The 27636-nt window shown below is 47.4% G+C and overlaps 1 long non-coding RNA gene across 1 annotated transcript in view; it reads right to left on the bottom strand.

Moving 5' to 3' along the window:
- Positions 1 to 27636, bottom strand: part of LOC138498577 (uncharacterized) — a 277923-nt gene that overhangs the window by 232287 nt on the left and 18000 nt on the right. Inside the window, exon 2 of the long non-coding RNA XR_011278759.1 lies at positions 11290 to 11487. This is a non-coding gene — a long non-coding RNA (uncharacterized lncRNA). The remainder of the gene's footprint in view (positions 1 to 11289; positions 11488 to 27636) is intronic.

Raw genomic sequence — 27636 nt, 5'->3', positions numbered from 1 at the left:
TGGACCACCAAATGAGGGTCCTGGAACACATATGCCCAGCGCTCTACGTCCAGATCCTTGAGAGGCAGACCCGTCTGGAATCGAGCGTTAAGTGTACATGCATGGTGATTGGACGCTGTGCGTGTCGTGGTGTGCCAGTAGTGTGCAGGTTGCACATGTGTTTTTGTAGGGCCATGTAGGGATGTGTATGAACATGGGCGTGAGGCTGTCACATGTGAGTCCTCTCAGGTGTGAGACACATTGATGGTGTATGTGTTGGTAAGCATGCTGGGCAAATGCAGGTGTGGGAGCACACATGTTTGAATTTCTGTGTATGTACATTGGCATGGTTGTGGCATGAATGGTGGTTCATAATGCATGTATCTGCACTGTGTACATGTGCATGTATGTGTATTTGACAAGTGTGCAACTGTGATGCAACATGTATGCACGTGACACTGATATGTAGAAGGATGAATGTCAGATGTGACATGTATGGCAATCTCATCACTGCGACAGTTGGAGGAGATGTACACATGCATGTAAGTGTAGTGGCGTGTGTCCATGTCTAGTGCACTCCCAGTGTTTCATGTGATGTTAGGCTCACCTTTGGCTGTACATGCTGTTGTATGTGCATGGATGGTGCTGCCTAGTACAATATTGCTGTGGAAATGCTCGTGTGTGAGTTAAAATGACATGTGTGTCGTGGAATGTGATGCCGTGTCTGAAGTTTGACAATGCCACTCATGTACAACTGTCATGTGTGTATCAGTCCAATGTACTGTGCCCTGATGCCTGTGTTTTATCTCTCCCTGTCTGCAGCATCGACTGATGAAGAGGGCGGAGAGGGTACTGTGGAGCACAGCGGCAGGGATCGCACCACCAGCCGGAGACGCAAGGCCCGGCTCCCCTCCCAAATTTTCATCTCGTCGGGAGTGAGGAGTCTGGTGCCGCGTCCCAGGCCGCAGCTGCCGAGGGTATGTCCAAGAGGCGGAGGTCAGAGGTGGACTCCTCAGCAGCAGAAGGGGCAGCTGAGACCCCACAGGGTCCGACGGAGGAAGATGGCATGGAGTCATCCAGGTTGGTGGGGGGTTTGGTGGAGGAGGAGGCCGTGGAAGGGACACACATGGGGTCTGGAGGTGGGAATTCCACTGGTGCTAGTGGTGCAGTGCAGGACCGGGGACAGGAGTCAGCACAGGCCGCCGCAGAGGATTCCTCCGTGTGCTGGACCTTCTTGCGACCCCCTCCTCACCTGAACCCCCCACGCACCAGTCGTCCTCCATGCCATCTTCCCACCCATGTATCACCTGGGTACCCTGTGGAGCTGCCTCTGACCCTGCGGCCGTGCTGGTGGAAGACACATCCCTGCCACAGTCGGGAGTCGGACGTCCAGCAGGGATGGCCACCTCAACAACTGCACCCCAGCTGGAGGAGGATGTGCAGGCAGCAAGAGCCAGGGCACAGGCAGAGGCACAGCAGCAGCAGCAACAAGGTGGGAGCCATGATGGCTCGGGGCCTTCAACATCAGAGGGGCAGGCATCGGCCAGAGAGCAGGAGGACCCAGGACTGGAAGTGTCTTCCGTGTGGGAGCGGTTAGGCCATGCTATAGATGCGGAGCGGCAGCGGGCAGAAGAGGCACGGCTCACAATGGTCAGGGCGGAGAACTCCATGCTGAGGGCCCTGAGGCGGGCCGAGTGCCTTGAGGCAATTCGCAGGGAGTTGGAGGAGAACATGTCGTCTTCCCTGCGAACCCTAGGGGCCATGGAAGAGGACCGCCTCCGGGACATCGAGCACGAGTTCGATGATGCCCTGGCTCGGGAAATCGGGAAGTGAGCCGTCAGACTAGCCCGCTGCCATTGTAAATAGTTTTTAGAGTTAGGTTTCCTTTTCCTTTTCTTTGTGGTCAATGGACAATGCCACACACATTTGTATATAGTTCTATTTTTAGGTAGTTTCTTAGGTAGGTTTCATTTGTTTGGTTGGGCTCATGGACCCTTTACAAAGTTGGACAATGGATTGATTTGATAAGTCTTTTTGATTTTGCACATAGAATCATGAAATTTTCTTTTGGACAATGGATTGTGAATAGTTTGATCATGGATTAATTTGATTTTCTTTTTCATTATGGACATGAAGCAATGGATTTTCTTTTTTTACATTTCCTTTGGATTTGCGCTGGTGGAGGGAGAGTTTGGACTGTTTTTCTTTCAAATTTTTTTGGATTGGTTATAATTTTCATTCACTCATCTTTTGCACATGCTTTTCATTTCATGTTTGGTATTTTTGTGTGATTTCATTTCATTTATTTATTTTTGTACATAATACATTTTCATATTTTATTTCCATGTATGGGATTTGCTCATTGGGTTGATGCATGTGAAAATGTGGGTTTACACAATCAATGCAACCAGTGTATCTGTGTGACGGACATGTGTTGATGTACATTGTTGACTTTTGGTTTGTGTCTTGAGATAGGCATGTCAGTGTGGGGTGGATTGGGAAATCATTGCGTCTCAAGAATGGGGTGGTGTGATGTGGTTTTTTGGTGTAGAAGTGGGCCATGATTGTGCTTCTTTATTATTTGTAGGGGGGACATGAGTGGGGGCCTGCTGGCAGGTGCCCCTGACTGCTGGGGGGTGGGGGTCCAAGGGGACATGAGTGGGGGCCTGCTGGCAGGTGCCCCTGACTGCTGGGGGGTGGGGGTGCAGTGGGACATGAGTGGGGGCCTGCTGGCAGGTGCCCCTGACTGCTGGGGGGTGGGGGTGCAGGGGGACATGAGTGGGACATGAGTGGGGGCCTGCTGGCAGGTGCCCCTGACTGATGGGGGTGTGGGTGCAGGGGGACATGAGTGGGGGCCTGCTGGCAGGTGCCCCTGACTGCTGGGGGGTGGGGGTGCACGGAGACATGAGTGGGGGCCTGCTGGCAGGTGCCCCCTGACTGCTGGGGGTGGGGGTGCAGGGGACATGAGTGGGGGCCTGCTGGCAGGTGCCCCTGACTGCTGAGGGGTGGGGGTGCAGGGGGACATGAGTGGGGGCCTGCTGGCAGGTGCCCCTGACTGCTGGGGGTGGGGGTCCCGGGGGACATGAGTGGGACATGAGTGGGGGCCTGCTGGCAGGTTCCCCTGACTGCTGGGGGGTGGGGGTGCCGGGGGACATGAGTGGGGGCCTGCTGGCAGGTGCCCCTGACTGCTGGGGGGTGGGGCTGCTGGGGGACATGAGTGGGGGCCTGCTGGCAGGTGCCCCTGACTGCTGGGGGGTGCGGGTGCAGTGGGACATGAGTGGGGGCCTGCTGCCAGGTGTCCCTGACTGCTGGGGGGTGGGGTGCAGGGGGACATGAGTGGGGGCCTGCTGGCAGATGACCCTATATGCTGGGGGGTGGGTGTGCTGGGGGACATGAGATGGTGATCACTAGTGGAAGGTGACATGTGTGCTGGCTGGGGGGCCTGGCCAGGGGTGCAGGGTAGTCCCCTGTGTTGTGGGTTCCCTGCAAGGGCCGTGGATGGGGTGGAGGGCACAACTGGGAGGACCCACACTGCCAATTCACGTGTGGGACTCCCTGTGCACCCCACTGGATACACGAACCCGCTCTGACAGCGGAATCGTGTGTGAAACTTCCCGCGAACCCCAGTATTACATGTACCCCACTTGCACAGGGCCCTTTCGCGTGTGAAAATTCCCGCGAACCCCAGTAATACACGTACCCCACTCGCACAGGGCCCTTTCGCGTGTGAAAATTCCCACGAACCCCAGTAATACACGTACCCCACTCGCACAGGGCCAATTGCGTGTAAAATTTCCCGCAAACCCCAGTAATACACGTACTCCACTCGCACAGGTTCAATCGCGTGTGAAACTTCCCGCGAACCCCAGTAATACATGTACCCCACTCGCAGAGGGCCCTTTCGCGTGTAAAACTTCCCGGGAAACCCAGTAATACACGTACCCCGCTCGCACAGGGCCAATCGCGTGTAAAACTTCCCGCAAACCCCAGTAATACACGTAGCCCGCTCGCACAGGGCCAATCGCGTGTAAAACTTCCCGCGAACCCCAGTAATACATGTACCCCACTCGCACAGGGCCTATCGCGTGTGAAACTTCCCGCGAACCCCCGAAATACACGTACCCTGCTCCGATCGCGCGTGAAACTTCACGCGCACCCCCGAAATACACGTACCCTGCTCAGATCACGTGTGAAACTTCCCACGAACCCCAGAAATACACGTACCCCACTCGCACAGGGCCTATCGCATGTGAAACTTCCCGCGCACCCCCAAAATACATGTACCCTGCTCCGATTGCGTGTGAAACTTCACGCGCACCCCCGAAATACATGTACCCTGCTCTGATCGCATGTGAAAATTCCCGCGAACCCCAGTAATACACGTTCCCCGCTTGCCGTGTGCTGTGTGGCGGCCCTGTTTATTGGTCCAGGGTTAGCGCAACCCTTTGCGCTGGATTGGGGATTTTGATGGCTTTTCCATGCGCGAGGGGCGTTCTTGGGGGCGTAACTGGCGCTGCTGCAGGGTCGCTGCACCACTCTGCGCCACAGCTGGTTTTGGTAGCTGAAATCCATGAATACGCTGTGCGCGGAAATGGATTTTAGCGCACGCGGCTGACGCAGACAATCGCACGCGCACACTGTGCGCCAGCCGCGTGCTCCACTTGTGCGCTAAATTCTATGAATGACCCCCTTACTGTTTCCTGTACTTTGCCGTGAAAATGCTTCCCTCAATTTTGATGTTATTCCTTCTCCTGAAAACTATACCCCTAGTGCTCTTCTGTGTCAATGCAATAGTTTCCAAAAATGCAAAGTCTTAGAATGTATTCAATTTTAAAAGTACAATATATTTTAAAAAAATGTGTTTCAATAAGTGTATATAAAACTATGCAGCACCAATCCTTTCCATTATGAAAAACACAAAGAAAAAGTAAAAGAAAAAGTAGATATGGACAATTATTCATTACTGCCAAACCATCGTATTTGCACACTTGAAAGCGGGAAGTGGTGATGAAAGTGGTCCTGTGGTGGTCTTGGTGAAATACACTAAACTGGAGGATCGTGTCTGTGTTTATTTTGCAGGCATGTCCACACTACTCTGGTTCCTGCAAGGAGGTTTAAAAACCAAATTGGCGCGCAGTTCACAGCACGGGAAGTGGCAGTGAAAGTGGTCGGCGGATGGTTGGCAGCATGAGGCATTGCTGGCAGTACTAAGTTTAAAGGAGAAGGGAAATCTATATGCAGTAGACCAAGTAAGTGCCAGGTATTAACATAAACCCTGATTAATATGTTCGCTGCATGCCAAAAATACCAGCTGCGAAGTAAGGTGCAATCAGTCTGCAAGAAAACGCTCTCTGTCAGTAAAGCAATTAAGAGAAATAAAAAGAGCATGCTCCAAGTAAACTCCATAACTGCAGATATTGTTACGAGTGTGAACAAAAAGGAGAGTCTGAATTGTGATACCAAATTTTAAAACAAGCCTGCTTTTTTAAAGCCTCTTCAGTTCTGAGGACGAGTACGCTCGTCCCTTTTGCATAGACTTGCATAATAGCCCAGCAATTAAGGGGTTAAGATTGAAGGGGCTTGCTATGGCTGAAATAAATCTTATGGAAAACCAAGTACGCATCAGGGGGGTCGACAGGCAGACACAGGCGGATTTGTCCACAGTGGAACCTATTGACAACAATTTGCTTTTGAACCTTTGCCTGAGCTAACAATAACAGAGCAAGCTGGTACCTCCGCCAGCACATCACTAAATGTGCCTACACCATTATAAAACCTATCTAAGTCGCCTGCCCTAGTTAGAATTGCAGAGAGTGTCTACGCCTCTTCGCTGGCACACAGTACTTCCTTTTCACCATCTGGCTCCTCAGATGAACATCTTAATTCGGAGACGGAAATGTTGGTTATTTTAAAAGCACTGATGGCTTTGCGCAATAATTTACATAAAGAACAGCAGATTGGACTAATATGTCTAGTCGACACAGTTTTATAAGCCAACAATCACACTATTCTCGCTGTATCAGGAGCTCAAGACGAGGGAAAAATGTCAATAGAAGATAAGAATCCAAATACTAGTATAAGTGTGCATGCAACGTACTTTCCCCCTGTGCGAAACCTTGTGGACTCCATTACTATGACTGAAGACAGAAAAATGCACACTTCAACTAAATCTCCTCTTAAAGGTGGTAAAACAAGAAGTCAATTAAGCTACACTCAACGGAAAAGAAGACGCGGCAAAAAGGGCAGCCTAGCGGTGTCAGTGTCTCTCAGTCAGAGAACAATAGTGTACCATGTATAGCAGCACAAGTGCTTGCGGATACATCTTCAAAAGATTTAGGGCCTCATTACACGGACGGCGGTAAGGGTTAACGGTCACCGTTAATGGTACCGGTGACCGTTAACCCTTACCGCCTTACTACGAGGTCCCTTTGCGGGTTGGAGACTTTAACGCCTGCTTTTTGCAGGCGTTAAAAACCAACCCGCAAAGGGACCAGGGAGCTAATTACGGTACCACAATTTGCGGTGCCGTAATTAGCACCTTCCCCATTCCCATTATGCCCTATGGGGCAAAAATGGGAATGAGGAAGGGCAATGGGGGAAGGGGGAATTACCGCCCCACCAACCTTGGAATAGGGCGGTAATTCCCCTTTCCTCCAAGGCGGTGCCGGTATTTTACCGGCATGGACCAAGGTGCTAATAGCACCTTGGTCCACCGCCGTCCGTGTAATGAGGCCCTTAATATGTAGAGAAATAGCTGAGCATTTGGAATTGATGTCAGTACTTGTACCAACTAGTGGTATGGTAAAAAGGGACGATAAAGAATGAGCAGAAGCCCTTAGATAATTGGTTGTACAATAAAAATAAATAACACTACTGCTTATCCAGATAGGTGAATTGGAACGGTCAACTAAAAATAAAACTCACTCATTAAGTGAGATAGAGAATGATGGGGTGCCTACTAATACTAGGCCGAAGAGTACAACAGGAAAGAATCCAACCAATACTCTTCATCGTACCTTAGAGGCCCAATGGGGTACCAAATATTGTACCAAAAAGATAAAAATATTGCATACGCAACCCAGCTATGACCGCTCATTTTTAAATCTGAATACTTTTTTATCCTTAGTGCACGAAAAATCCCTGTTAGGCGAATGGGGATTTGCGGGCAGAATTGCATGCAAAGCCCCGTTTTACACGCAAATAATTAAAGAATCAGGAAATCTCTCCCATCAGTCAAGCTAATTATGTCCCAATCAAACGAGTTTGTAGAGAAGGGTTACATAATTGAGAGAAAGCAAGACTTGCCCAATAAGCCAAAGCAAGGTAATCCATATGAGCGTGAAGAGCCTCTAGCCAAACTTTCGCAGCTAGATATTGACACCCTTGCTCAAAGAATTCTTGCGGCCATAGACAATTCTAAGCAGGAAAATGTCTTTGATGCAATACCATGACAAAATTGCAAGAGCTCGAAGTGCATATTAATCTCTTCATGGAATACTAGAGGTTTTAGATCTTATACAACGGACTCTAAGGGCCAGGCTCATTTATTCTCCTCACACTTGTTTTGTTGCAGGAAACGTGGTTGATGGACACCTATTCCCTTGACGGTTACCAAGTCATTCAGAGAAAGGCAACTCAATTTAATAAAGGAAGGCCTTCTGGCGCCCTCCTAATTGGTGCAAAGAATTGTTTGCATATGGCTGAATATAAGTTGATGCGGGAGAATCCCAATATCTTAGCAGCAATTGTATCAATTGAGATATTGAGATGGTTGCCAGGCACAAGCAAGTCCTGATTTTAATGTCTATAATCCTCCGGGAGACACTTGGTTATGTAAGGAAGGCATGGCATCAAAGTAAGACAGACACAAGTGATCACAGTTCAAGGGTGTTTATTAAACTGTAATAATAAAACCATCCAAGTGGAGTCTAGTCAAATAAAAGGGCCTTTACTAAGAAACCTATTGCCAAACCTTACCGCTATGTTACAAAATAGTGTGGGATAATGTTCACAAGAAAAGAAAGAAGTATTCACAAAATGATAAGTAAGGATGTTATGGCTGGAGTCTACCTTCCCCACTTTTTTAGCACAGGACAAGGCGGGACTCTCAAGCACAGTACACTCCTTGTCCTCTCCGGCACAAATGTAGTTCCTTTTCAAATATCAGGGCCTTCTGTGCCCAAGTCTCTTTCATGCAAAGTCTCTTGCTTCAGAGGGCATGATGTATCATACACAACAACAAACGTTCCTTTGGTTAAACTTTACGGTGGGCCATTACTCCTTGCCCCTGGATCCCCCTCAGCCAGGCTCTGATCCTTCTCTCACAATAGCCTCCTTCCATTGGGCTTGGACAAACCATTCACTGTGGACATCACTCAGTCGGGTTCACATTTGTCGACACAGTGTTTGCGGGTGTTTCACTGGTCACCCCTATTTGTAGGCATCGCTCAGTCGGGTTCACATTTGCCCCAAACACAGTTCTCACAGCGTTTCCCTCGTTAGGCTCAAACACCTATTTCAAAATGTCAAAACTTCGGCAATGAGTTAAGGACTTTCAGTTGTACAAGGGATTTGACTTGACCCTTAACTCTCTTTACCGACCTTTCTATGGCCTCTTGGTACTTGTAGATTTCTTCCTTCCCAATATTCAATACAGTCTCTTTGTTCAGAAGAGGGGTACCAGCCAGAGACCTTCGACTGGGCACCCACGTGGCACTGGACGACTCTATCTCTGGTACCAATGTGTTCACAAAAGATCTCTTGTCTACTTTATCTTATTACTGTTGCCACTGCGGCCTCGAGCCTAACACAATCCAGTTGACTATCTGCTTCCACCTACTCACCAGCGGTGTTGAGCTCGTAGGCAGTTCCTTTGCCACAGGAATCAAGGACGTTACCACAATGGCAACCTCATCTCCCCACGATGGTTATCAGTGTGGGAGGGTGCTATGTACCGCAAACATCCATCACACCCTGGGCCAGCTGGGATTCCCGGTATTATGTTTCTTTCATCTGAGGTTTCGCAGGACAGGGTTGAAAAGGGCACAGGCAACTTCCTCCTCAGGTCTTCCTGCCTATATTCTCTGTTTGAACTGCTGTCATCTCATGGCTGCTTCCTCATGCATTCGGCGTTGCTAGGGTGTGTGTGCTCTGCCTTTTATCCCTATGGGGACCTGCGGTAGTCAGTTGTGTGTACTTGTCGGTAATTGCTTGACCCTTGTGTTGTGACACGCCAGGTAAACGGCTCGGGTATTAGTCTGTTGTTCATGCTGTGAGCAAGTGTTTGTTTTGGGAAAGGGGGCAGTAGAGTTTTTAAGTATCCCACTGGGCAGGACGGGGAAAAGGTGTCACAAGGAAGGGGAAATTGTGTCTCAACCTTTGGTGTCCCACTTCCATTCCCCGAAGACCCTGTCCGGTCCTGTACCTGTGTCCGCAGAAGATGCTGAGCCCCCACAATTCCCCTGAACTGTGCAGTCAACTACTGAAATTAAACAGCAGCAGTCTCAACAACTCAAAGGGAAAGGGGGAAGTGGAGAAAACAACAAAAGACACAGGTCACTCTTCTTGATGTCGAGAACCTGCAAAGGGTAAACAAATTACATTAGATTCACATAGACTAAATACTGTTCTCCCTCTAACCCCCTTTAAGAAATTAGATATACCTGCGTGAAGAAACCTCTCTTCTCTTGCTCTCATAAACGCTTGCGTGTTAAAAGTTAAATTATACAATTTTCTGCGCATGCGTGCTGGACCAGTCAAATATCTACGGCGAGTGAATACAAATACTTCATGTCGTAAACGCTAGTTCACTTGAATTGCGCAGTATTTCACTGTACATTCTCTGCGCATGCGAGTAGATCCACTCAAATCACCACTGCGGGTGAATACGATCACTCGGTACTGTTAACCCTTGTTCAATGGGATTACGCAGTAATCAATTGTGCATTTCACTACATCTCCGCACATGCTCAGATTACTCTTCTCACCTGAGCATGGGCTAATAAACAGTTACAAATCGAAATGAGAGCGACATGCGTATTTACAGGAAAGAAAATTAACCTTTACACAAAATGTACATGAAAGCTTCTGAATTCACTAATAAATCGCGCATAGTCAGAATTCGCTATCCTTAACTGAGCATGCGCGAGAGAATAGCATTCAAACAAAGAAATAGTTTTAACGCTGCTTTGCGCATCACTTGAGGGATTTACTAATAAACTCCATTCATGAGGTAAGAAACTGTCTCTGATATTAAAATTCGATTCAGAATACTGTTGCTTTGTATTTACTAATACTGAAATTACTTTCAATTGAAGTAAGCCAGGATGTAAGTCTTTTTCAAGAATCTAATTACCTAATTAAATACCTAAAAGTTTTCCCAAAACTGAAAGCGCTTTGAAATGTTACTTGTTAACTTGACTTAAGTTAAATTAATTCCAATTAGCAGATTGACTATCTTTTTAAATTGACTTGAGCGCTGCGCTCCCACCAAAACTCTGCATGTCTTGTCCCATGAAGATCAAACACCAAACCTGCTTCTTTTGTAATTTTAAGTTCTTTAAATATTCCAAACGTAAACCAAAACTCAGCATAGAAATATACAGGACCTTCCTGATGAAGGTTGGACAATGAAAGGCAGCTTAGAATCTTGGAACTGCTCCCATGTCACCTTATCTTCCAATCACCTTGCAACATCTTGACAACCAATCAAATCCCTGCCTGATTCCCTCCTTCCTTCCCTCCATGTGCTGGATTGGGACACTCTCCCTCTGATAAAACAATAGTTAAGGAATATAAGGAATAAACATCAACTAAAACTGAAAACATATTCAACTTAAAGAAACTCAAATAAATGAAATGAGGTCTGACAGTGAAATTAAACCTGACAGACCCCCGTCCAGGTAATCCTCCCGCACTGGTCCACACACAGGAACTGGATCCAATAGCGATGGCTGTGTCTTTGGCCACCTGGATGACAGATCCACCGGGGACTAGCGGGTGAGACACCTTCAGGTTCTCACAGTTAGAGGATATTTTAGCTGCCTTAGAAGAAGCAATTGAAGTGGCTATTTAGCAATGCTTGTGGATCTTATATCATAGCAGGATATTTAAATTGCCAGCATTAGCATGTGAAACAGCAAAGTTAATTATCATGCTACAACGTTATATGTAATAGGCATGGTATTAATGTGCTGGAACATGTGGAGAAAGAGCTAGCTTGTAAAGCAGGTGGCTGGCATGCTTTCTTGGCTGTACAGGATCTTGTCCAAAATCCAACTACATCAAGCTGATTACAGAAAACCTGCTTACCTGTCGGAAATGGAATGAGAAGCGAGTCAGCTTCTAAACGTCCCTCTTTGTTTCTGTCTTCACTGGCTGCGTGGACGTTAGACGTGTGCGTTGACTGACGATGACCTGATGCTATCACGGCTCAGCATGCTGGAAACAGTAGTCCAGCATGGCCTCTTCATTCCCCAAACCGTCATGGCAATCTCCAAGGCCGCAGTGCTCAGGTCAGAAATACAAATGACTCATTTATTTTGAACATTCTCCTTCTCATCAGTGCAACATCTCTCATCTGCTTAATTATTAGCATTCTAAAAGGGAACTGACTTAAATATGACTCTAAATTGGTTTGGTTTTGATCTTTTAATATTGTTCCGATTTTTTCTCATCACGCAATCTCTGACGTTGGCACTAAGTCTGGGCGCAAAGATTGGTTAAAATATATTCATTTATTGCAATTGTTCATGAAGCAAGAACTAGTCACAAAATGCACCTGAGCGCAGTACAATAAAACATCTTAAATAAGGTAAAAAACACAAATAAAAACAAGAATTGGAAACACAAGTGCAAAACATGCTGAAAGGCACTTAAAAACTGAATTCCAAAATCAGGACTAAGGCCCTCATTACGCGGTCGACAGCTACCTCAATTTACCGTTTTCACTGCCCGATATCCCGGTAATACCGGGATATGACAGACAACAGCATACCAGTAAATTCCTATTCCCGTCACGGGAGTGGGAACACTGATGCGCCAGCACCATTAATAACGGTGCCGGTGCTTCAGTGAATTCAGTGAATTATCTGCCTCTATGGGCCTGAACTACTGGCAGGTCGGGCCTGCTGGTAGTTCACAACTCGTACCAGCAGACTCGGAGTGAGCCGGTCCAGAAAAGGTGCCGGTAACAACCTTATTTCTGGACTGGCTCGCTCATAATGAGGGCCTGCATATTTTAGGAGGGAGTGCGTTCCAACTTGAGACCGTGGCACCTGAAAAGGATCTGTTAGAGGAAGCTGACCATCTAAACCTGGGAACCTTGAGACGTAGCAGCTCGCTGAGATCTTCAATGTATCCACTAAGTATAAAGGGTGGACTCGTGAATGCTTTGAAGGCAATACAAATCAGATTAAAATACATTGTTGCTTCTAGTGTAAACCAATGCAAACTTTTCAAAATAAAAGTCACTCTGTCACTCCTAATTTCACTGAAAGTCAATCTAACAGCATCATGAAATACAGTTTTTAGAGATGCCAATGAAGACTGAGACAGCCCCACCAGAAAAGAATTACCAAAGTTAATCTGAGACAAAATTAGGAGAAACTAAGGGCCAAATTCATAGAAAAAGCGCTGTCTGCACAAACTTCTTTGCGCTATAAAGAACATTGCACCACCATCCAACTGCAGCAACTGTGGAAAAGGGGACAAAGAACATAGACATCAATAAACAATTACATGTTACACTATACACCTTGTTTTATCACTCATACTATGCACTTGGCAGGCTTTAAGATTGACACAAAGGAGGTTGAAGTGGGAGAATGGGACAAAAGACTCCCCCCAATCCCCTCACGCCCCTGGCCTAGAGGATCGCGGCCCAGACACCCGCCACGAGAAGAATTTGCCTATCTACCAGACGACCAAATACCCTGGTACAGGAACATATGGATGTGCCCACCAGCCTGCCCACCAGCCTGCCCTGCCCAAGCCGACACCTGCGGCATGGATGAACTCGACTGAACAATTCAACAGTAAATAAACACATCGTTAGAGATGCCATGACGACCTAGCCAACGGTCAGAACACCTGTGCAACCATGCACACTGGACACTCCCACATCAATCCACACGATGAACATATTCAGTGCTATGACGTAGGTGACGGACACACCCACTGACGCGCATCTTTATTATTTTTCACATAGGTTTTTCAAAATGCAGAAACGCAAGACGCACAAAGAATTCATCTAAAATGCTTGCTGACGCTTCATCTAACCCATGCATTGTGATGAAAAATGCAACGAAGACATGATACTGGAAATGAAGCAATATGATACCGTAACTTAAAGTGCTGTGCATCAAACATCCCCACCTATGCACCAGGCCCAAGTAGGCCGCAAACAAGAGCCTCCACGAACATTGAACGAACAAGAGTACAATTGCTGACCCTGCAGAATGAGTCCAGCGAGAACTGACAGCCAAGGGGGCAATGTTGCAACTCGCATGCCACAAGCCGAAGCCAAGGTCACACCTGCAAACTAAGCCAGACACGCAGAGGCAAATACAATTTTAAATGTGCAGAATTCTGCCTCAACCACGGTCTCTCCTCACGTGACCAAGCCGAACCTGACAGGGTGCCAGACCCAGGAGGGAGAAGTCGCCTGGGTCCCACGTTTTGAGACACAGGCTGCAACAATGAAATGACCCAATGGACACCTACGGCGGTGGGAATAGACTGCTCTCAAGCATTTGAGCAAATCCACGCATTGTCTGCACAAACACATAGTTACATATTGTTGCAAATGACAAGTACACCGCGAGCTGGGAACAACGATGGTCCCAGGCTGGGGGGCTCGCGAGTGGACCAATCAGAACATGGGGCACTCATCACTGATGCCATTAACATTAGCCAATCATCAGGGGTCTTCGTGTAACAATTATCATGTATCTAATAGAAGGGACAACCCAAGTATACCACCTGACTGACCCTTAACCACTAACAATCTCCTCTATACGTATGCTATACTAACCCTACCACTCGAGGAACCAATCCAGAGTGGCGATAGGTTTTTTGCTAACTTTCCCAGGTGACGCAAGTAGCGCGTCATACTGAGGCAAAAAGGGCCTGCGAGCCCCACGAATTTCGAGAGTCAGGACGGACGCGTACGATCCTAGACCCAGCCCTGCCGTTGTTTAATAAACAGCAGAACCACCTTGCTTCTTGTGTGTGTCTCATACTCATTTTTTTTTGGGATACGCGGGAGGAGTTGGGGCCTCCCTGCCCGGAGGTCCGCGGACGGCCCAGCTGACCCCGGGAGAATTTCCCCCCGACAAGTTGGAGGCACCGCTGAGATGCTGAGATCTGTTTAAGATCTGCTTTTATTTTATTTTTCCGAGTGCTCTCGTTGCGAGGAGGCCCGGCGGCGCGGCCCCCTCTGCCGCTGCCCCCTTTTGAGGACTACAGGACCATCGCGGAACTGCGAGAAGACCGGACAGCGCAATCCGGATATTGGCTTTCGGGAGCCGGTTGAGAAGTATCCCGCCCGCGGTTGGCGAGTGTCCAGACGTGGTCCAGACGAGGGGAGGTGGGGAGCCGCTTGGAGGGGTGCACGCGGTCGAGCGGCCCCTCATCAAGAGAACTTGGTGAGTATGCCACGCCCAACAAGCAATGTGAAATTGTGAGGGAGGGGAGAGCTGGACAAGTGCGAGAGCGGTCCGCTACGTTATGAGAGAGGAGGGGGGCGGAGCACGAAAACATCACGTGCGGCCGCCCGAAGACACTGATTGGCCTAGGTCGCGATCACCTGTAAGGGCGTGTGCGTGTGCGGTTTCCTACGATTTGGTGATTATTGATCAATGAGTAGATGAGGATCCCTATTGATCGAGCAGAAAACTCGATAGATAGATGACATTTCCCTGTAGGCGGTAGCTAGCTGGTTGCCTAATACGGAAGATAATTGGCTGGTTAAGCCCTCCTGTTGAGGGGCGTATCGCACGCAAGGCGACGCAATGTGCGCATTCTCATTATATTGTTGATTACCCTGTTCCAGGCGTGACAAGAGGACAGCTGTGGGGTTAACGGGGGTAGATTGCAGACTTATTTCAAACTTTTAAAAACATGTAAAGAACTTACCGATAGTTTTGGAAGAGGTCGGTGACGTCACCAGTAGGGCTTTCATAGGATATCTCGAATACAAGGCATTTTTTTTGAAGAGTGGTGGGGAAAAAAATAATGGTAAGGGAGTGGAAACGGAGATAAATGGTAACGAGTAGATCGGGGCAAGGTGAAAAGGGCGACGTGGCCGCGCACGGAGAACGCCGGCCACGACAAGTGAAGAAAGAGGAGGAGGGGTAAAACAAAGTGGGACGGCTGTATAAGAACGTCACACAGGGCACGCAGCCGCAGGGGGCTATGTGCGCCTCGGCCGTAGGGGGCCGTAACGGTGTTCGGTGAAGGAAGAAAAGAGAGAAAAGAATATACAAATGCAAAAGCTAAATTTTGTTATCTTGTTTTAGCGGACAATCGCAAGTCCCCGAAATTACGGGGCCAGGTAAAGATCTGAAATTGTATAGCGTACACTATTAGCAAGATAACCACTACCATATAGAGGCAGGATAACAATTGAAGTGCTACTATGTCATACGGGACAGGATCGGGAGGGTGGGGGAACACCCTCACTACCCCGCTGCAGCATATATGTAAAACACTGTCACCCCATAGGGAGAAACTGATCAAATACAGCATAGAATGGACACAGGGGACGGACAACAAAATGACGACACCATGGCCGCCTAATGGCAGTTTCGATCCATATACCCAACACTCACTATTAACCCATCTGCATAACACATACAAGGGGAAGAAGTTGACACACCACGTGGAGGTGTTTAACTTATGGAGGATGTTCCAGGGGTCCCGACCAGGACCAAACGGAATGTTCACTGTGGGGGAAACAAAGGAAGAGAAGAAGATTAAGGAGGAAGAAGAGAATGGGGAAAAAGAGAGTGAAGGCACGCAGAACACGGGGAACGGACAAGAGGGAGGAGAAAAGAGTAACAACATAAACGAAAAAGAAATAAAAAAGGAACAGAGCGACGATATGCCCCTAGCGAAGGTAGTGAAAAAATAGGAAGGGGGGTTATATCCTTTAACGGAACTACGAGAAATAGTGAGAGAACAATTAAGAGCGGCTGAGGGGTACTCGAACCCGGCATACAGCCCGCCACCATATACAGCTACAGGTGGCCACACGGGAGGGGAGCAGACTAGTACGACTGGATCAACTTATACGAAGATGCCCGCAGGGGAGGGGAGGACTAGCGAAGAACAAATTGCAGCAATAGGACATGATGAGTGGGTAGCTGCGCAGGTATTATTAAAATTACGAGGTTCATTAACAGGAGAAGAGAAGGAGGTAGTAAGGAAAATGGACGAGGATAGTGACAGAAAGAGCGAAATGAAAGGGGAAGGGGGAAAAAGAAAGGAGGAAGAGCTGTCACGACAAAAGGAAGAGGTTTTGGAGGAACGATTAGCAGAATTAAGGGATGAGGAAAATGCACTGATCAAGCAGCTCGAGAGAGAGGAAAGAGAGAGAGCACGGGAAAGGAAAGAAAGTAAGAATGAGTTGGAAAAAATGAGGGAACGAACTGAGGAGCGAAAGAGAGAAGCCGAAAGGGTAAAGGCAGTAGTAGAAAGGGTGTCCAGAGCAGCACTGCGTGACAAGAAAAGAGAGGAAGAAGAGAAAGAAAAAGAAATGGAAATATGGAAGAGGAGAATACTATCAGAAACAACAAAGAAATACGAAGAAGGGAGGATGATAGAGAGCATATTAGAGAGGGAAAGAGAGAGATGGGAAAGGAAGAGAGAAGAGGAAAGGATATTGGAAAAGATGAGTAGTGAAGTAATGGAGGAATTAATAAAGAAAAGAGAGGAAATTGGTAGAGAAATAGCGGAGAAAAGAGAAGGGGAAAGAGAAGATAGGAAAGGGGAGAGTGAAGTAAGGAGATATGTACGCAGAGACACAGAAGTAGCAACAACATCAGCACAAAGGGGAGCAATTGGTAAAGAAGAAACGGGAGGAACGGATCTAATAGACTTAAAAACAGTAACGATTAGGGGGAAAAAGACAGATTGGGGGTTGTCGCTCCTGGATGATTTTTGTAGTGAGGAAGAAGAAGGAAGGGAGAAGGAAGGGAGAAATAGGGAAAGGGAAAGCCTAGATAAATTGTACATCACCCGCACAAACAGGGAACCACCATGGGCCTGCAGGAGAAAGGAAGAACTGGGGGGAAGTGAGGAGGAAGAGCAAGGAATGACGGGAAGGCAGACACGTGCAGCTACACCCTCATCATCCCGTCCAACATGCTCCACCACCCCACACTCATCCCGTGCAACATGCCCACCTACACCGGCACCCGCCCCTCACAAACACACACCCTATGCAGGCAGGCTTAGAGACCTCCCTGGGCGCAGGCAGGAAGAACGAATACCCATGCCCACATTAAATAAAGGAAATGATAAAAGAAGGGGTAGAGATGGAGGAGAAACAGTAACGAGCAAGGGAAATATGGACACAACAGACGATGTGGACGATACGGAAGAAGAGGAGGGGTACACGGACTCGACTTTGGGGAACCCAGGGGATCAAACAGGACACAACCTAATGCCACTTCTGGAGAGGGGAGGGGTTAGACCTCAATACGTCCCTTGGAAGCATGCAGACAAAGAAAATATAAAGTGCAGGCTCCCATCATTAAGTGGAGGTGCGGGAAAATGGATATATGAAATGGAAAAACACACCACAGGACAGAAACTAGCAGTAGGAGATGTAAAGGGCCTCCTAATATCAATATTGGGGGATGCGGCAGATGACATCTGGAAAAGAGCAGGCTTTCCCGGGGTAACAATAACAAACACATCACACGACGGAGCACCATTCGCAAACTGCAGACATGCATTATGGCAAGCGCTGAGGGTACAATACCCAGACACATCAGACATAGGAGCGATTACATCACGCAAGATGCGTGAGAACGAAGATCCTGTTGATTACATCCAGGAAATTCAAGAGAAGTGGCGCATGGAAACTAGAGAACAATGGGACAAAACACCAGCAATATTCTATCATATACTAATACAAGGGCTCCCAGAAGCAGTGCAGAAACAATTGAAGAAAGTAGTGGGGATGGAAGCAAAAGCATGGCCAGAAATACAACTGACGATAGTACATCATTGTAGGACATGGCAAGAGAAGATGAAACAAAAGGAAGAGGATAGAAAAGCGGAAGAGGCTAAATTGGTGCAGAAAAAACTTACTAAATACACAATGGAAGGTGCACTAATAACTAGACCTACAACAATGACCCAAAACCCCACACAAGTAGTGGCTGCACAAGATCCCTCCCAAATACAATCACCACAGATTGTAGCACAACAGCTGCCACCACCCCAACAATACACGACTAACATGGGAGGAGGATACTCAACACCAGGAGCTGGATATTATAATTATAACAGGGGAAGGGGAGGAATGATGAGGGGGAGGGGATACGGCTATAACACACAACAACAAGGGGGAGGATTCAGAAATGTCTACCTCACCGGGCAACCAGTATACCAGGACAATTCAGGGAGTTTCCCATGGCAGACAAGGGAACCACCGGTATGTTGGATTTGTGGATTATTGGGACACATGTCACGCACATGTAGAATGAGACCAGGCACACCAACATGGGGAGAACAGGGACAGCAAGGGCCTACAAGGGAACTGCAGGGCAACCAACAACAGCAGGCACTGCAACCGGGAAATGTGCAGCAACAGCTAGTATCACAACAACAGCCACAGACATATTCACTACCACAACAACAGGTAGCGATAACACAACAACCTCAAGTGCAGCAAGTACAGCAACCCGCCCAAATTCAAGACCATAAAATAACCTCTACCAATACACAGCTACAGCAAACACAACTGGGAAGGGTGACGGTCCTGGGACACAACCCTTACACCGTAAGTGGTCAATCATTATACCCACAATAGGACAGCCCACAGACGGCCTTGGTGTGCCCCATCCTGTCGGTAACACCTAATAGTGCGGAGGAACCACGCATAGAGGTAACGATAGGTGACAAAAAGTTATCATTCCTTGTCGACACCGGGGCAACCCGGTCTTGTATAAGGGAAGGTAAACTTAAGATGTCAGGTGAGGCCATGAACACCCAAGGATTCTCTGGGGCTAGGGGGTTGGTTCCCTTTACTGATAACGTCCCCTTATCAATAGGGAATTATGACATGTCCGTCCCGCTTTTATATTCAAGGGACTCACCAGTAAACATACTTGGGAGAGACATAATGAGCAGGTTGAATATGACAATCTCCTTTACGGAGGATGGCATAATTTGTTCCACTCCTGGAATAAACATGCTCACTGCACGGCAAATTATGCAAGCATACTGTGGACAGACAGTGATTAGGGCTGAACCAGTAGACGGCGAACTGTTCCAGTATGGAACAGACATGGCATTCGCATGGATGCCAGGAATAGAAGGAAAGATCTGGAGGAGGCCAACAGCCTATTTGTTTAGACTTGAAACACCAGCCAATGAACCAGAGGGAAAGGTGATTTCAGTGAGCATGGAGAGCATTATAGCAACTGCTGATTATATCGCAGTACATGCCCAAGACAGGGAAGGAAGAGCATGGAGGGGAGTGATAGCCCTAGCTGAGGGATGCAGGCTCACCCAGGTGTCAGACGAGGAGCTCTTTTCAGAAGAAAAGGAAGAGGGTGAAATGGTATTTATGATGAGTGTAGATATATGGCTAAGAGTGACATACAAACAAGTGGCACAGAAAATTGCAATGGCACTTGAAGCACCCGCATCCACCCCGGTTCCTTTTTTTGAGGAGGATATGGCAAAGGTCCCAACATCATTATGGACTACTAGTCCCTATGACGTGGGGTGCATAAAAAGTATAGGGGGAGTAAAAATAAAATTGAAAAAAGGTGCATTACTCCCTAGAGTGAAGCAATACCCACTATCAAAAGAGGCAGATGAGGGCATATATGAAACAATAACGGCCCTTATAAATAATGGCATATTGGTACCATCAGAATCACCATGTAACACAGCCGTATATCCAGTGCGCAAAGCTAAAGGAGGGTCTTGGCGTTTCATCCAGGACCTCAGTCCCTTGAACAACATAATGGAAGCAGAATACCCCATAGCAGCAAATCCGGCCACAATATTGTGTGGCATTCCAGCAGAGGCATCACGATTTACCGTGATTGACCTCAAAAATGCCTTTTTCTCAATACCCCTGCATCCAGATTCACAAGATCTAACAAGCTTCACGTACAGAAACACAAAATGGAAACACACCAGATTGCCACAAGGGTACTGCGAGTCACCCTCAATTTTCAACAGAGTAATACAGATGGACTTGGGAAACATTGAATTGGAAAGCACAGTGTTGCAGTATGTTGACGATATAATAATTTGCAGCACAAGCGAAAAAAAAATGCATGGAGGACTCATTGAAGATGCTAACAATATTGGCTGAAAAGGGTTACAAGGTAGACAAAGAAAAGTTACAGTACTGTCAGGAACAGGTACTATACATTGGTCAGCTGATATCCCAACACGGAAGAAAGATTGCACCACAAAGAGCACAGGCTATATCAAAAACACCATTGCCACAAACAGTGAGGGAACTGCAGCAGTTCCTGGGATTGTGCAACTACTGTAGAGCATGGGTATTTGATTACAGCTCATACATAGGACCCCTACTTGAAGCATTAAGAGAAGCTAACAAAGGGGAGAAAACATTGGGGTGGACAAGGGAAATGAAAGAGGTCTTTGATGAACTGAAAGATGCAATATCAACTGCTCCGGTGCTGGCCACCCCAGATTATGAACGACAATTCTTTATATTTTCACATTGCGACTCAGCAGTAATGAAAGCAGTGTTGGCTCAAAAAACAAGCATGGGATACAAACCAGTAGCATTTTACAGCGGTCACTTGGATCCTGTAATGTTAGGTCATTTCCCCTGCGAACAAGGTCTCGCCTCAGCTGCCTTCGCGGTAGAGAAAGCATCATCAATTACAATGGGGTGCCCAACCACACTATTTGTGGAACATGCACTATTTGCAATATTGAACAAGCCTAAGTCCACACTAACCACGCAGAGGACGTCAGGTTATGAGATCATCTTGTCTAGACCAGAATTATCAATTGTCAGATGCAGCACAGTTAATCCTGCAAGGTTTATAGCGAAAGTTATTGAGGAGGGCGACTATGCACATGATTGTACGCAGACTACCGAAATGTACTCATGTACTAGAAAAGTTGAAGAGGATGCGCTGAATGGAGGAGAGCTCTTGTTCATTGATGGGTCATCGACAATAGACCAGAGTGATGGAATAAGGAGAACTGGGGCAGCAGTGGTAAAAATGACAGAGGAATTGGTGTGTGTGGCGGTGAAATGTGTACAATTGCCACAACATTACTCTGCTCAAGCGGCAGAATTGGTTGCACTGATCTTGGCGTTGAAGGAAAGCTTTGACAAAAGAGTAACTATATATTCTGATAGCGCATATGTCACGTCTACTATCCACTCAGGATGTCAAAATGGAGGAGAAGAGGGTTTAGGAGAGCTGACGGCACCCCAGTGCAACATGCCCTCTTACTAGCTGAGTTAATTGAAGTAATAAATAATCCCCAAGAACTAGCTTTGGTCAAATGTATCGCACACACTAATGGAGAAGATCATATCTCAAAAGGAAATGCAGCAGCAGACGGACATGCAAAGTATGCTGCATATTTTGGTGAGATATGGAACCCCCCAGAGTCAGAGAGAGGGAGAGGGAGGGGGATAGCTAAAGAGATGTTGATGAGAGAAGGGTACACCCATCTCCCAGCTACACATATAATGGAGTTACAAGCGGCTGCACCAATGGCAGAAAAAGAAATATGGGTAAAAAGAGGATGTACAATGTCGCCAACTGACGCACTATGGCGTCAGGGTAACACTGGAAAGATGGTAATGCCATTGGCACTATTGAACACCGCCCTGAGCCAACTCCACCACCCAGCTCATACAGGCAAGGAAGTTATTGCAGCACGAATTAGGGAAGATTGGTTCTGCCCCGAGTTAAATTCCCATGTGACAAATTTTATCAGCAACTGTCTCACATGCCAACAGTTCACGGCCGGTCACACGCTGCAAGTGATAAAAGGTACTATACCCCGGACAGAGCGACCATTCCTGCACGTCCGTACTGATTACGTTGATATGATCAACGTATGTCAAGGAAATAGGTATATGATCGTAGTGGTATGCCCATTCTCGAGGTGGATTGAGGCAGGACCCTGCTCACATCCAGATGCATTCAGAGCAGCTAAATTTCTAGTGAGGGAGGTTTTCCCCAGGTGGGGAGTGTGCGAGGTACTGCGGTCGGATAACGGCCCGCATTTCGCTAATGAAATGTTCCAGCACATCACATCCTTACTGAACATCAAGCATAAATTTGCATGTGCATATCACCCGCAGGCCAACGGTATATGCGGACGCCTGAATGGCCTACTGAAGGAGGCAATTGCAAAGATACAGCAAACAACAAAGAAGAGATGGTTGTATTGCCTTCCGCTAGCTCTATTTGAGCTGAGGAATAGACCAGGCTCCGACCACCACCTCACTCCTCACGAGGTGGTGACAGGACGTCAAATGCGCCTTCCTCTAACGCCAACATCAAGAGCATTCACAGACTATGAAAACACTGCAACTGTTCTTGGTGATGAAATGTACCAATATGTGTCTTCTTTGATTACTAGTGTAGCGTTTGTGTCTCAACAGCTCGAGCGCACGCGGGGCGGGTCTAAGAGTTATCAAGAAGAAGACGCGGACAAAGGATTGGAAAAGGAAAAACTGTGCAAAATTGCTAAAGGCGACCACGTGCTACTCTGCAACTTCAATCGAAAGTGGAACAGCCCACGCTTCACTGGTCCCCACCTTGTAGAGGAGGTATCTACGAGAGCAGTAAAGTTGCAGGATAAGCGTGATTGGAATCACCTACACAACGTGAAGATCTGCAAACTCCAGACACGCCCTAGCGTCACCGACAGGGCCATCGGAAGAAAAGGGACAGCAACACCCACGGAGAAAGAGACTTCTACCACAGCTGACGACCTCAGTGTCTCCATACCCTGCCACCCCCCAGAATCCCCAGAGACAACTACTGAAATAGAAACTGGTAATTCCCATACCGCCCACCCCATGGTCACACGATCAAAGAGTAAAGAGACTTCCGCCAATTGAGCCCAAAACCCTCTGCCCACCAACCTCCTACCAACTACAGTCACCACCCAATTGAAGGACATTGTCTTGCACATATACACATGTAAACACTTGTATGTTTTCTTTTTCTTTCTCGCACATGCAGGTACCGCATATTATTATATTGCTGAGAAAACAGATAACTAACAGGGTACATTGCCCAGGAGTAGATGTTACCCTCAGACGATAATTACCCTGAAGCCCTATCACACCAATTTGTCTATCACATAAAAAGGCCAAAGTACCTAAAAAGAAGGAGGGTACGTGTTTACTACACAGCATTTATCTTGGCCATAGAACAATCAATGCCCCATCTTCACCAACACTTGCCTGCCCTAAGAGACAGATCGCTTAGATTCGTCTGGGCACTGAACGACTACTTGATAGGGAGGGCTTGACAACAACAACTAACAATAATAACAAGCTTATTGAGAATTTTCAGGCGGGCAACTTTAACGTCGCAAGAATAAGCTGCCGGACTGCAGCAAGGTAAGAGCAAAATGCCGGTGAGACTAGCTTCTGTAATAAAGATGATAGGGATTTTGATGATCACTGGGTTTTTGGCTGCCTCTGTATGGCAGAAAAGTTATGCTATCAATATTTTGGCTGCACCCAAACCAAATGTACCCCCACCCACGGGTGCAACAGGTGTTACGTCAGGTGGTACTAGCAAGCCTCCACATAAGGGAAATAGAGTTAAACGCAGCACATACTCAGATAACAAAGGAATTGATAGTTACATAACAGATTCAGCACACGTCTCGAACAACATGTGGTACCAACACATGACCCAAATAGGTAAGCAGACAACAGAAGACAGCTGCTATGTCTGCTCACTGATCCCATACGCCATGAGCGCTTCTCGAACATTCGTTGCCACAGAAATAGATGAAAAGACAGCATGATGTATAATATACCTGGCACTATTCCAAACGAGAGGGCGATTCCATGGGACGGTGGTGAGGCTGGTGTGGAAAACGCGAGGCACATATCCATACGAAAACAACTTTCTCAAGGCTTATTTGAGTTACCACAAGAGCAGTTTGCATGCTGAAGCATTCAGATACATGACAAAAGGTCCTGAAAAGGGAGAAACGAAGAAAGTGACACTACAATACCTACCATGTGACTGGTACGCCACTGAAGTTCCTGGTACACAAGGATGTTGGGAAAGACCACTGGTAACAATAACAGGGAAGGTGTACATGGAGAACAAATGGGACATAGGAGTGATTGGCAGCAACATGGTAACAAGAGAAAATATTACAACTATTGATGAACACAATAACAGATGTTGGACGATTTGGGCCAAGTACGTACCCATGCTGACGTGGATGGAGAAGGATGAAGACCCAATGAGCATACTGCCGCTGTCTGCACCTAAGATATGCTACCAACATAGAGGGGAAGTGGACGTGGGATACAACACCAACTGTGCAAGCGTGATAGAGTTACCTGAGGGGGGAGCAGGAACAGCAGTATTAATGGACCATTACTGGGCCTGTGGAAACAGGGCATACCACACACTGCCCCCTCTGTGGAATGGTATATGCACAATGGTACACATTAATGTACCATCACTAGTGGTGCCCCAGAAACATGTGAACATGGCGAACTTCCCTAAAATGGATGAAGGAAACAAGAGGAAGAAGAGATCCGTACAACCTCAGAAAGGGTCAGAGAACGAAAACAACAACAACAACAATGTCCTGAATAGAAAAAAGAGACAAGGAGAACCTCTGACAGGAAATTACCTATGGGGAAGGTCGGAAACAGCACTCACTTCAATCCCACCAGAACACAGACTATTTAGCAGAGCAGCAATGTTTTTCTCGTCAATAATACATCCGGGACTACAAGCTTACGCAAACGCAAAATGGCTCCAGATAACCCGATGGGAGCTAATGATGACAATTAATTCTACAGTAAATGGATTCAACGCAATAAAAGAGGAACTGCGAGCAGTGAGGATGGTAGCACTACAGAACAGATATGTATTAGATCTCCTTACAGCAATGGAAGGAGGAGTTTGCGCAAAGATAGGACAATCATGCTGCACATTTATTCCTGCTAACGATGCTGACAATGGTACGCTGACAGAAGCAGTATCACAACTGGCCCAGATGCACTCCAAAATGATGGAAGAAAGTAAAGGAGTGAAGAAGGATGACAGCTGGTTTTCAATGTTATGGTCATGGATGCCAGCATGGCTGTCGGACGGACTGAAGATTATAGTTAGATGCATAATACTGGCTGGAGCTGCACTGATCATAATAAGGTTTTGGAAGGCCCGGAAAGCACGCACTAAGGACGAAATGATCAAAATGGTTGGTATGCACCCCATGATGCCGACGGATGATGGCCAGCACACAGACACAATAATAAGAGAAAGAGAAAAACTGTGCAAACAGATCATCACCAACCACCTGGACCCACCATCCGTGAAGCTCGAAAACCCAAGAAACCCTAGGAGCTACATCGGGAAATGGGTATACTGCACTCCTGGTGGAAGCTGTGTGTATATGTATTGGTCATTTGAAGACCATGTCAACCACTATGGACACTTGGGAGGAGTAACTAAAATATGGAGAGTAAGAGGAGATAAGGAAAAAGATATGTTTGTGGTCGACAAGTCGACCAGAGGGGGGACTGAAGTGGGAGAATGGGACAAAAGACTCCCCCCAATCCCCTCACGCCCCTGGCCTAGAGGATCGCGGCCCAGACACCCGCCACGAGAAGAATTTGCCTATCTACCAGACGACCAAATACCCTGGTACAGGAACATATGGATGTGCCCACCAGCCTGCCCACCAGCCTGCCCTGCCCAAGCCGACACCTGCGGCATGGATGAACTCGACTGAACCATTCAACAGTAAATAAACACATCGTTAGAGATGCCATGACGACCTAGCCAACGGTAAGAACACCTGTGCAACCATGCACACTGGACACTCCCACATCAATCCACACGAAGAACATATTCAGTGCTATGACGTAGGTGACGGACACACCCACTGACGCGCATCTTTATTATTTTTCACATAGGTTTTTCAAAATGCAGAAACGCAAGACGCACAAAGAATTCATCTAAAATGCTTGCTGACGCTTCATCTAACCCATGCATTGTGATGAAAAATGCAACGAAGACATGATACTGGATATGAAGCAATATGATACCGTAACTTAAAGTGCCGTGCATCAAACATCCCCACCTATGCACCAGGCCCAAGTAGGCCGCAAACAAGAGCCTCCACGAACATTGAACGAACAAGAGTACAATTGCTGACCCTGCAGAATGAGTCCAGCGAGAACTGACAGCCAAGGGGGCAATGTTGCAACTCGCATGCCACAAGCCGAAGCCAAGGTCACACCTGCAAACTAAGCCAGACACGCAGAGGCAAATACAATTTTAAATGTGCAGAATTCTGCCTCAACCACGGTCTCTCCTCACGTGACCAAGCCGAACCTGACAGGGTGCCAGACCCAGGAGGGAGAAGCCGCCTGGGTCCCACGTTTTGAGACACAGGCTGCAACAATGAAATGACCCAATGGACACCTACGGCGGTGGGAATAGTCTGCTCTCAAGAATATGAGCAAATCCACGCATTGTCTGCACAAACACATAGTTACATATTGTTGCAAATGACAGGTACACCGCAAGCTGGGAACAACGATGGTCCCAGGCTGGGGGGCTCACGAGTGGACCAATCAGAACATGGGGCACTCATCACTGACACCATTAACATTAGCCAATCATCAGCGGTCTTCGTGTAACAATTATCATGTATTTAATAGAAGGGACAACCCAAGTATACCACCTGACTGAACCTTAACCACTAACAATCTCCTCTATACGTATGCTATACTAACCCTACCACTCGAGGAACCAATCCAGAGTGGCGATAGGTTTTTTGCTAACTTTCCCAGGTGACGCAAGTAGCGCGTCATACTGAGGCAAAAAGGGCCTGCGAGCCCCACGAATTTCGAGAGTCAGGACGGACGCATACGATCCTAGACCCATCCCTGCCGTTGTTTAATAAACAGCAGAACCACCTTGCTTCTTGTGTGTGTCTCATACTCATTTTTTTGGGATACGCGGGAGGAGTTGGGGCCTCCCTGCCTGGAGGTCCGCGGACGGCCCAGCTGACCCCGGGAGAATTTCCCCCCGACAAGGTTTTGGGGCACTCTAACATTCACACACACATTTCACTCACTCCCCCCATGCCATCCTGCTCCAAGGTGTCCACCCTCGTTTTGAACTATAATTTATCCCTCCCAGCACCTTGCAATACAAATCACACGATTGCAACTCCGCTGAT

Source organism: Ambystoma mexicanum, chromosome 5q (assembly GCF_040938575.1).
Source record: "Ambystoma mexicanum isolate Mex_15411 chromosome 5q, UKY_AmexF1_1, whole genome shotgun sequence".
Taxonomy (NCBI): Eukaryota; Metazoa; Chordata; class Amphibia; order Caudata; family Ambystomatidae; genus Ambystoma; species Ambystoma mexicanum.
This window is presented reverse-complemented; position numbering and strand designations above follow the sequence as displayed.